The sequence below is a fragment of the Natator depressus genome, chromosome 3 (assembly GCF_965152275.1).
Source record: "Natator depressus isolate rNatDep1 chromosome 3, rNatDep2.hap1, whole genome shotgun sequence".
NCBI classification, from domain to species: Eukaryota; Metazoa; Chordata; order Testudines; family Cheloniidae; genus Natator; species Natator depressus.
The window spans coordinates 113,381,107-113,387,572 of NC_134236.1; the positions used below are offsets into that span (position 1 = coordinate 113,381,107).

Below are 6,466 nucleotides of genomic sequence, written 5' to 3' on the forward strand. Positions count from 1 at the left end.
CCACCAGCTGGTGCTCTAACCATTGGGTTACAGAGTCACTGGGCCAGAAAGAGGAGCAAGTGTGAGAGACTATGTAGCGTAGTGGTTAGAGCACTCATGGGTGGTGACAAAGCCCAGTTCAAATCCCTTCTTTGCCTGGAGTGGACGGGGAACTTGAACTGGGGAGTCTCCCACATCCCAAGTGAGTTCTCTAACCACTGGGCTCAAAGTTGTGAGGAAGCTCCTCCCCCATCGCCCCCCACCCCACCCAGCATATTGTGTAAACTCACCCCTAGGGTCCCGATCCAGTAGGCAATGTCTGAGCACATTTACCAGATTGGGCCCTGCGGTGAGTTAGGCCAAGGAACACTTCCCCTGGTTCAGGCATTGTTCTGGGGCTCAGGCATCTCATGCTCAGAAGCAGAAATATACATAGGGAACTTTGGCTACAAAATTTAGGCAACAAGCAAGTTTAGGTCCCTACAGCGTTCAGTGACCGCTGAAGGGGGGGCTATGTGAATCTCAGTGGGGTCTGAGATTTTGGTGTCTAAAGTGGCTGCTAGATGCTTAAGTCGTTATGTAAATCTAGCCCTAAGTGACCTGCCCAAGATTCTGGCAGCCCTCCCACAGAGGGCCTCGCAGGAGAGGAGATCAATTTAAATCATGCTGGGAAACTTAATAATTAAATAAAATAATATATGAGGAAGGCTTTGTCGCCAGCATTTCAGTGGTCAGCAGCACGTGACATGCTGACTACTGAAATTGGGAGGGAGGTGCAAAATCCAGTTGCAAAAACTGAGCCATTTGAAATCTTAGGCTTAACTAACTTTTTGCCTTGGTGTTTTGTGTTCAGACTTAAGCTCTTACATGTGTTTAGTCAAGCGCAAAGCATCCCTTGTATCTGAAACTGCTCCCTCTGTAATTAGAAATGGTCTTGGATCCAAGCATCCTCAGATTGGGAAAAATGTGACATGGAATCTGAATTTCATAACTCGTCTTGGCTAACTCTTAATGGCATGCTGCTTTCTCATGACATTTAGATCTGGATTCAAATCTGAGCCCCACCTGCTCTTTGCAAAATTTCAGTACAGGTTCCACATTTTGCAGCTTGGGTCCATCTCTTTCAAGGATATGGGGACCTCAAAGAACACACTGGTGATATCAAGCCAGGAATGTGTTTGCTCACTTCCATTGAAACAGAGCTTGGTCCATAACAACAGCTGATGGAAGATCAGTATGTACGTCTTTAATTACTGGAAAACTGTATCTGAATAGCCTAGATTCAGAATGCTAATGTGTTCAGACTCCCCTTCTCCTTTAATTGTTTAAAGTGCTTCACACTGCTGCGGTGCTGACCTCCCTATACTGCTTATTAGATCAGATATTAAGTAGGAATGTTAAACTCTGAAAAGACAGCAGTAGTATGTTGTCCAAAACCATGGTCAACTCCCTTCTCTCTCAGAACACATTGTCCAGCCAGGACAATGATAGATTCTCATTCTCATGCTCCTTTCCCTGCCCATCTCAATCAAGTGAATTCAATTTATAAAGAAATAAGTCCTAAACTCTGTGGAAGTCTGAGCACCCTAGTGGGTTGGCAAATTCACACTAATTCCCATTGTGCTGGGTGCAATTCACATTATTTTCCTTTAGTTCTGTATTGGGGTGTAGGGGCAGGGAAGGGGGTTGTTTGGGACCAGGGGGTTGTAATCCTTCTTCTTCTTGTCAAAGACAGACGGTTCTGCAATGCTGCCCTTGCTTCTGTTTCATTAGAAATATTTTCATCAGTGAAAAGAGCTTTCCCTGATGCTGAAAGTCAGAGGAGGGCACAAGCCACAAAAATTTGGCTCTGGATTTCGAACCCTTCAGTATATAGCTTTACATCCAAGATTTTGGACTCTGAAGCTCCCCTAATTCCGAGGTGTTCAGATGCAGAGTTCTAGTTTGGATCTGTCTCTCTATAACGGAAATGTGACATCTGCTAAGGTGAAAGACTGCTTTCTTCTCCTAACGAAGTCCCACCTTTTCATAGCAGTAACTCAGAATAATGAGAAGGTGACAACGCCACAGTTGTCACTCCTTGCAAGCTAGCAGAACCATTATTTTTCACCTGGTTCAGTCCAGGTGGATGTTTCTATAGAAAGATTCTTACTGTTCAGAAGTTGGAGAAAGAGATACATGTAGCCTTTAGAATTGCAAGTACATTTAGAATAAAACATTTGAAATTTGTTCCCCCTTTCCTTCACTGTCCGAACCTGAGTTCATCACTTGTCTCTATATATTTGTCCATTACAAGGGATGTTGTCAATACAATGAGGTCTAGAAATTGATTTACCTTAAAGATGACATTGTGAAATAGGGCTAGGATTATTATAGCTCCACAGGGGACAGAATACATGCATAAATTTGGAACGCAGTGATGGGAAAGGGTTGGATGGAGGCAAAATTATATGTGCTGCTGCCACTAATATGCGGTTTTAATTAAAAAAGAAAATAACACCACTTAGGAACACCATTTAAAGGAGGTCTAGGTCCAAATTTTTTAGCTTGTGCCCACCTTTAATTTTCAGCATTATGACAAGATCTTTTCTCCTGGCATTGTGGGAAGATCAACCACTTCTTCATCAGAGCACAAAAGAGCCTCCAATTTCCCCTTCGGCTAAGACGAGCAGTCTTTGAATCCCATTGAAATCAATTCTGGGTCATTCGGGCCTGCACAACTCGTAAAGCAGCAAGGGCCATATCACTCCAAAGAAAACAGCTGAGGGCCGAAACCCTGCAGCCCTGCGGAAACACTCCCCCCCCCCCCCCGCCGGCCCCGCCCCGCAATGGCCACCCGGCCCCGCGAAAACAACCCCCCACCCAGCGCTGCCCTGCCGAAACAGCTGCGGGCTGAAAAGGAAGGTTGGGGGAAGGGGCGATACTTTATTAAGAATTTTTCAATTAAAGCAAACAATTTTTTAAATTTTAATTTTTTTTATGAATCATGGAAAAATGAAAAACACCTGTTCCATTGAAAGAAAACATTTGTATTTTTCATAATTACCTTGCATATTTTATGAGAGATAGTACATCTCTTTTCGGCAACAGGCTTGTCATATTTAGGGGTCATATTTGAAGTGGATATTTTCATAATGTCTTCCAAATGGTCGTCAGTCAGGGAAGAACGTTGCTTGTTTTTATTCATGTTCATGATGGAAAATGTTTATTTACATATGTAAGCGCTTCCAAAAATGCTGAACGATTTCAGTGCAACTTCGATAAGATTCTTGTAATTTTTCATTGTCCAGACTTTTGTAGAAGTCCTGCAGGCTGCTTTCTCTGTGCTTATTTTGGTAAACTGCCGAACACTGAAGTTCAATATCCTCCAAGTGCAAATCTAGTGGCACTTCCTCTGGATCCACAGAAAAGGGATCTTCAATCAGCTTCAACTAGACATCTTCTTCTTTAGACAAAGTAAGTCTTCTGTCAAATTCTTCAATCAAAAGATTAATGTGCTTTGTGTATTTTTCTCCTAACTTGGCATGTTTATGCTGAGGGGATACGCTGTGCACAAGTGGGAAAGTGACACATTTCATCTTTTGACAGCTGACTTCTGAAAAGCTTCAATTTCATTTTGAAAGCTTTCACTGTTGCACACATTTGAAATATAAGTTGATTTTTTCCCTGAAGTTGAATGTTGAGATCATTCAGATGTGCTGTAATATCACAAAAGTAAAAGAAATCTTGATTCCAGGACTCATTTTCAAGCTCTGGGAATTTTATTGGCCCATTTTCTAGGAATTTTGCTACCTCCTCTTTCAAAGCAACGAAACGCTGGAGCACTCTTCCTCAACTCAACCACCTCACTTCCGTATGGTAGATTAAGTCACTGCACTCAGCGTCTGCCCCTTCAAGAAAGGCTTGAAATGTCCCGTGTTTTAGTCCTCTAGAACGGATGTAATTTACAATGGAAACTACCACTGACATTACATGCTCAAATTTTAAGACTTTGCTACACAAAACCTGCTGATGTATAATGCAATGATGTTTGGTTATTTGTCTCCCGATAAATTCTTCAAGAAGAGTAACTACTCCAACTTTTTTTCCCGCACATAGCTGGAGCACCATCAGTACAAATGGCCACCAAGTTTGTGAAATCTAATCCTGACTTATCATTCATGCACTTTATCACTTCACTGGAGATTTCTTTTCCAGTTGTGCGACCTGTCATGGAGCACATGCCAGCAAGTTCTTCAGTAATTTCAAAGTTTTTATCAATACCTCTAATAAAAATAAGAAGTTGGGCAGTGTCTTTTAAATTGGTGCTTTCATCCATAGCTAGGGAGTAAAAGCAGAATTCACTGACTCTCTGCTTTAACTGATCACTTAGATTGGTGGAAATGTCAGCTATTCGTCTCTGTACAGTCATGCGTGATAGACTGACATTCTCAAATATTCCCCTCTTTTCTGGACATAACTCAGATACAGCAATCAACATACACTTTTTAAAAAACTTGCCTTCTGTGAAGCATTTCCCAGCAGCAGCAATTTCCTTAGAAATTTGAAAGCTTACTTTACTAACCGTATCGTTCTCAGTGCTCACTTTCTTGAAAATTTGCTATTCTCCACTAAGGTTTTTCGCTAAACTGGCTGCTTTAATTACTTTTTCATTTGGGTTCAATTTGGCAAGATTGGGATGCTTAGTTTCAGAGTGCTGCCGAAGGTTGTATTCTTTCGGAACGGCTAACATTTTGCGACACACGAGGCAAAGTATTTTGTCTTTGGAAACAGTACATAAGTATTTATTCGTCCATTCAGTGTTGAAAAGTCTGAGCTCTGATTCTATTTTTCGTTTCACTCATGGTATCTATTATGAAGCTCAAGATTTTATTGAATAAATTCACACACAAGGGAAACACTCACAGTCATACACAAAGCGAAGAGATATCTCATGGCGCATGGCACACTAGCAAGGCACTGATGGTGTGTGGAAGCCTGTAGAGGGGGAAAGAAACGGCGTGCATAGGGTAACCAGATCACAGCAGTAATAGAACCTGCCCCCACCCCGCTCGGCCCTACCATCACACCCCTCTTCACTCCCTAGCCACCTGCTGGTTTGCTGCGTCCATCCTAGTCAGTCCCCCACCCACTACTCATCTCCTTTCACCTCCTCCCTCCTCTGCCAGAAACTCGCCTGCCCCTAGAACCCCTGCTGGCTCACTGCTCACCTCTTTGCCCACCCGCTCACCCCCTCCCCCACAAGTATAAAGCCTCATTCAAAGACACAGGGGGTCACTATATTACTGCACACAGCAGTCAATCAATGCAGTACCAAAAATTAAAATACTGAAAATGGATGCCCTGCTCCAGCTACCGACTCACCACTCACCTCCTACCCCCCCTCAAGTATAAAGCCTTGCCGCCACTCAGGGCCGGATTAACTTTTTGTGGGCCCGGCACCAAACATATTTGTGGCCCGGGGCAGGAGCTAGGGTTGGTCCCTGGAGCAAGGGTGGGGCCAGGGATAAACTGCAAGCGCAGCAGGGCTGCGGGGGCTAAACAGGATCCCCCCCCGCCCCTGCCCACATAGAGCGGGTACCTACCTGGTTCTAGCCCAGTCTCTTTGTGTCTCTCTGCACTGAGCTGCCCCTCCTCCCACAGCAGCAGGAGAGGTTCTCTTCCAGCCCTCTGGGGTGGGTGCTGGAAGTGGGAGGAGCAGAGGCTAATGTGTTTACTCCTATAACCATACTTTTAGTTTTCAGTCAGCACCGCTAACCGGACACTCAGGTCCCGTTTTCTACTGCAGTTTCCAGTCTAAAACTGGATAACTGGATACCTGGCAACAGGGCTGCCAGAAAAGCCTTGGGAGTGGAGTGGGAGGGGGGGGCAGCGGCAAACAATAATTTTTAAAAGTGAGAGGGCTAAGCCTTAAGGGGCGGGGGAGTGGTGAGTGGTGAGTGGGCTAGGGAGTGGAGAGGAGCTAGTGGGCAGGGCCATGTCTGCTGCATTGCCCAGGTAGGCTGGAGACTCTGGGGATCAGCTGACACAGTATCCCCAGCCCAGGTGACATGACAGCCAGTGGTGGATTTAGAGTTAGTGGGGTCTGCCGGCTCTGTGCTCAGCTTCATTTCTGGGGACCCTCCTTGGGACCCAGCCAAGAAAAAGAACATTCGCTCTTATCTCCCCCCACCCCCGTTTTTCATTCTTTTTTTCTTCATCCTCCTCCTCTAAGTAATAGCAAGTAAATGAAAATAAAGTGAGGTACCTTGATTGTTCTTGTTGTCTAACTTATTTTTCCACAGACCACTTGAAAATCACGGAGGGTCTCGACGGACCACTTAATGATCTTTCCAAATATTGTAAAAAAACATTGGGGTGTGGGGTCTGACCAGGAGCTAGGGTGAGGGAGGGGGCTCAGGGTTGGGGCAGGAGGTTGGGATGTGGAGTGCTTACCTGGGGAAGCTCCTGTTTGGTGCTCAGGATGGGGTGGGGATGTGGGGGGGTG

At 44.8% G+C, this 6,466-nt stretch overlaps 1 long non-coding RNA gene across 1 annotated transcript; it reads right to left on the minus strand.

The window, feature by feature from the left end:
* Positions 1-3,061: 3,061 nt before the first annotated feature.
* LOC141984041 (uncharacterized) lies at positions 3,062-5,989 on the minus strand. The gene is made up of 3 exons (XR_012638626.1): positions 5,565-5,989; positions 4,885-4,956; positions 3,062-3,677 (listed from the first exon to the last, which is right to left on the minus strand). It is a non-coding gene; the product is annotated as an uncharacterized LOC141984041 (long non-coding RNA).
* Between the last annotated feature and the right edge of the window lie 477 nt (positions 5,990-6,466).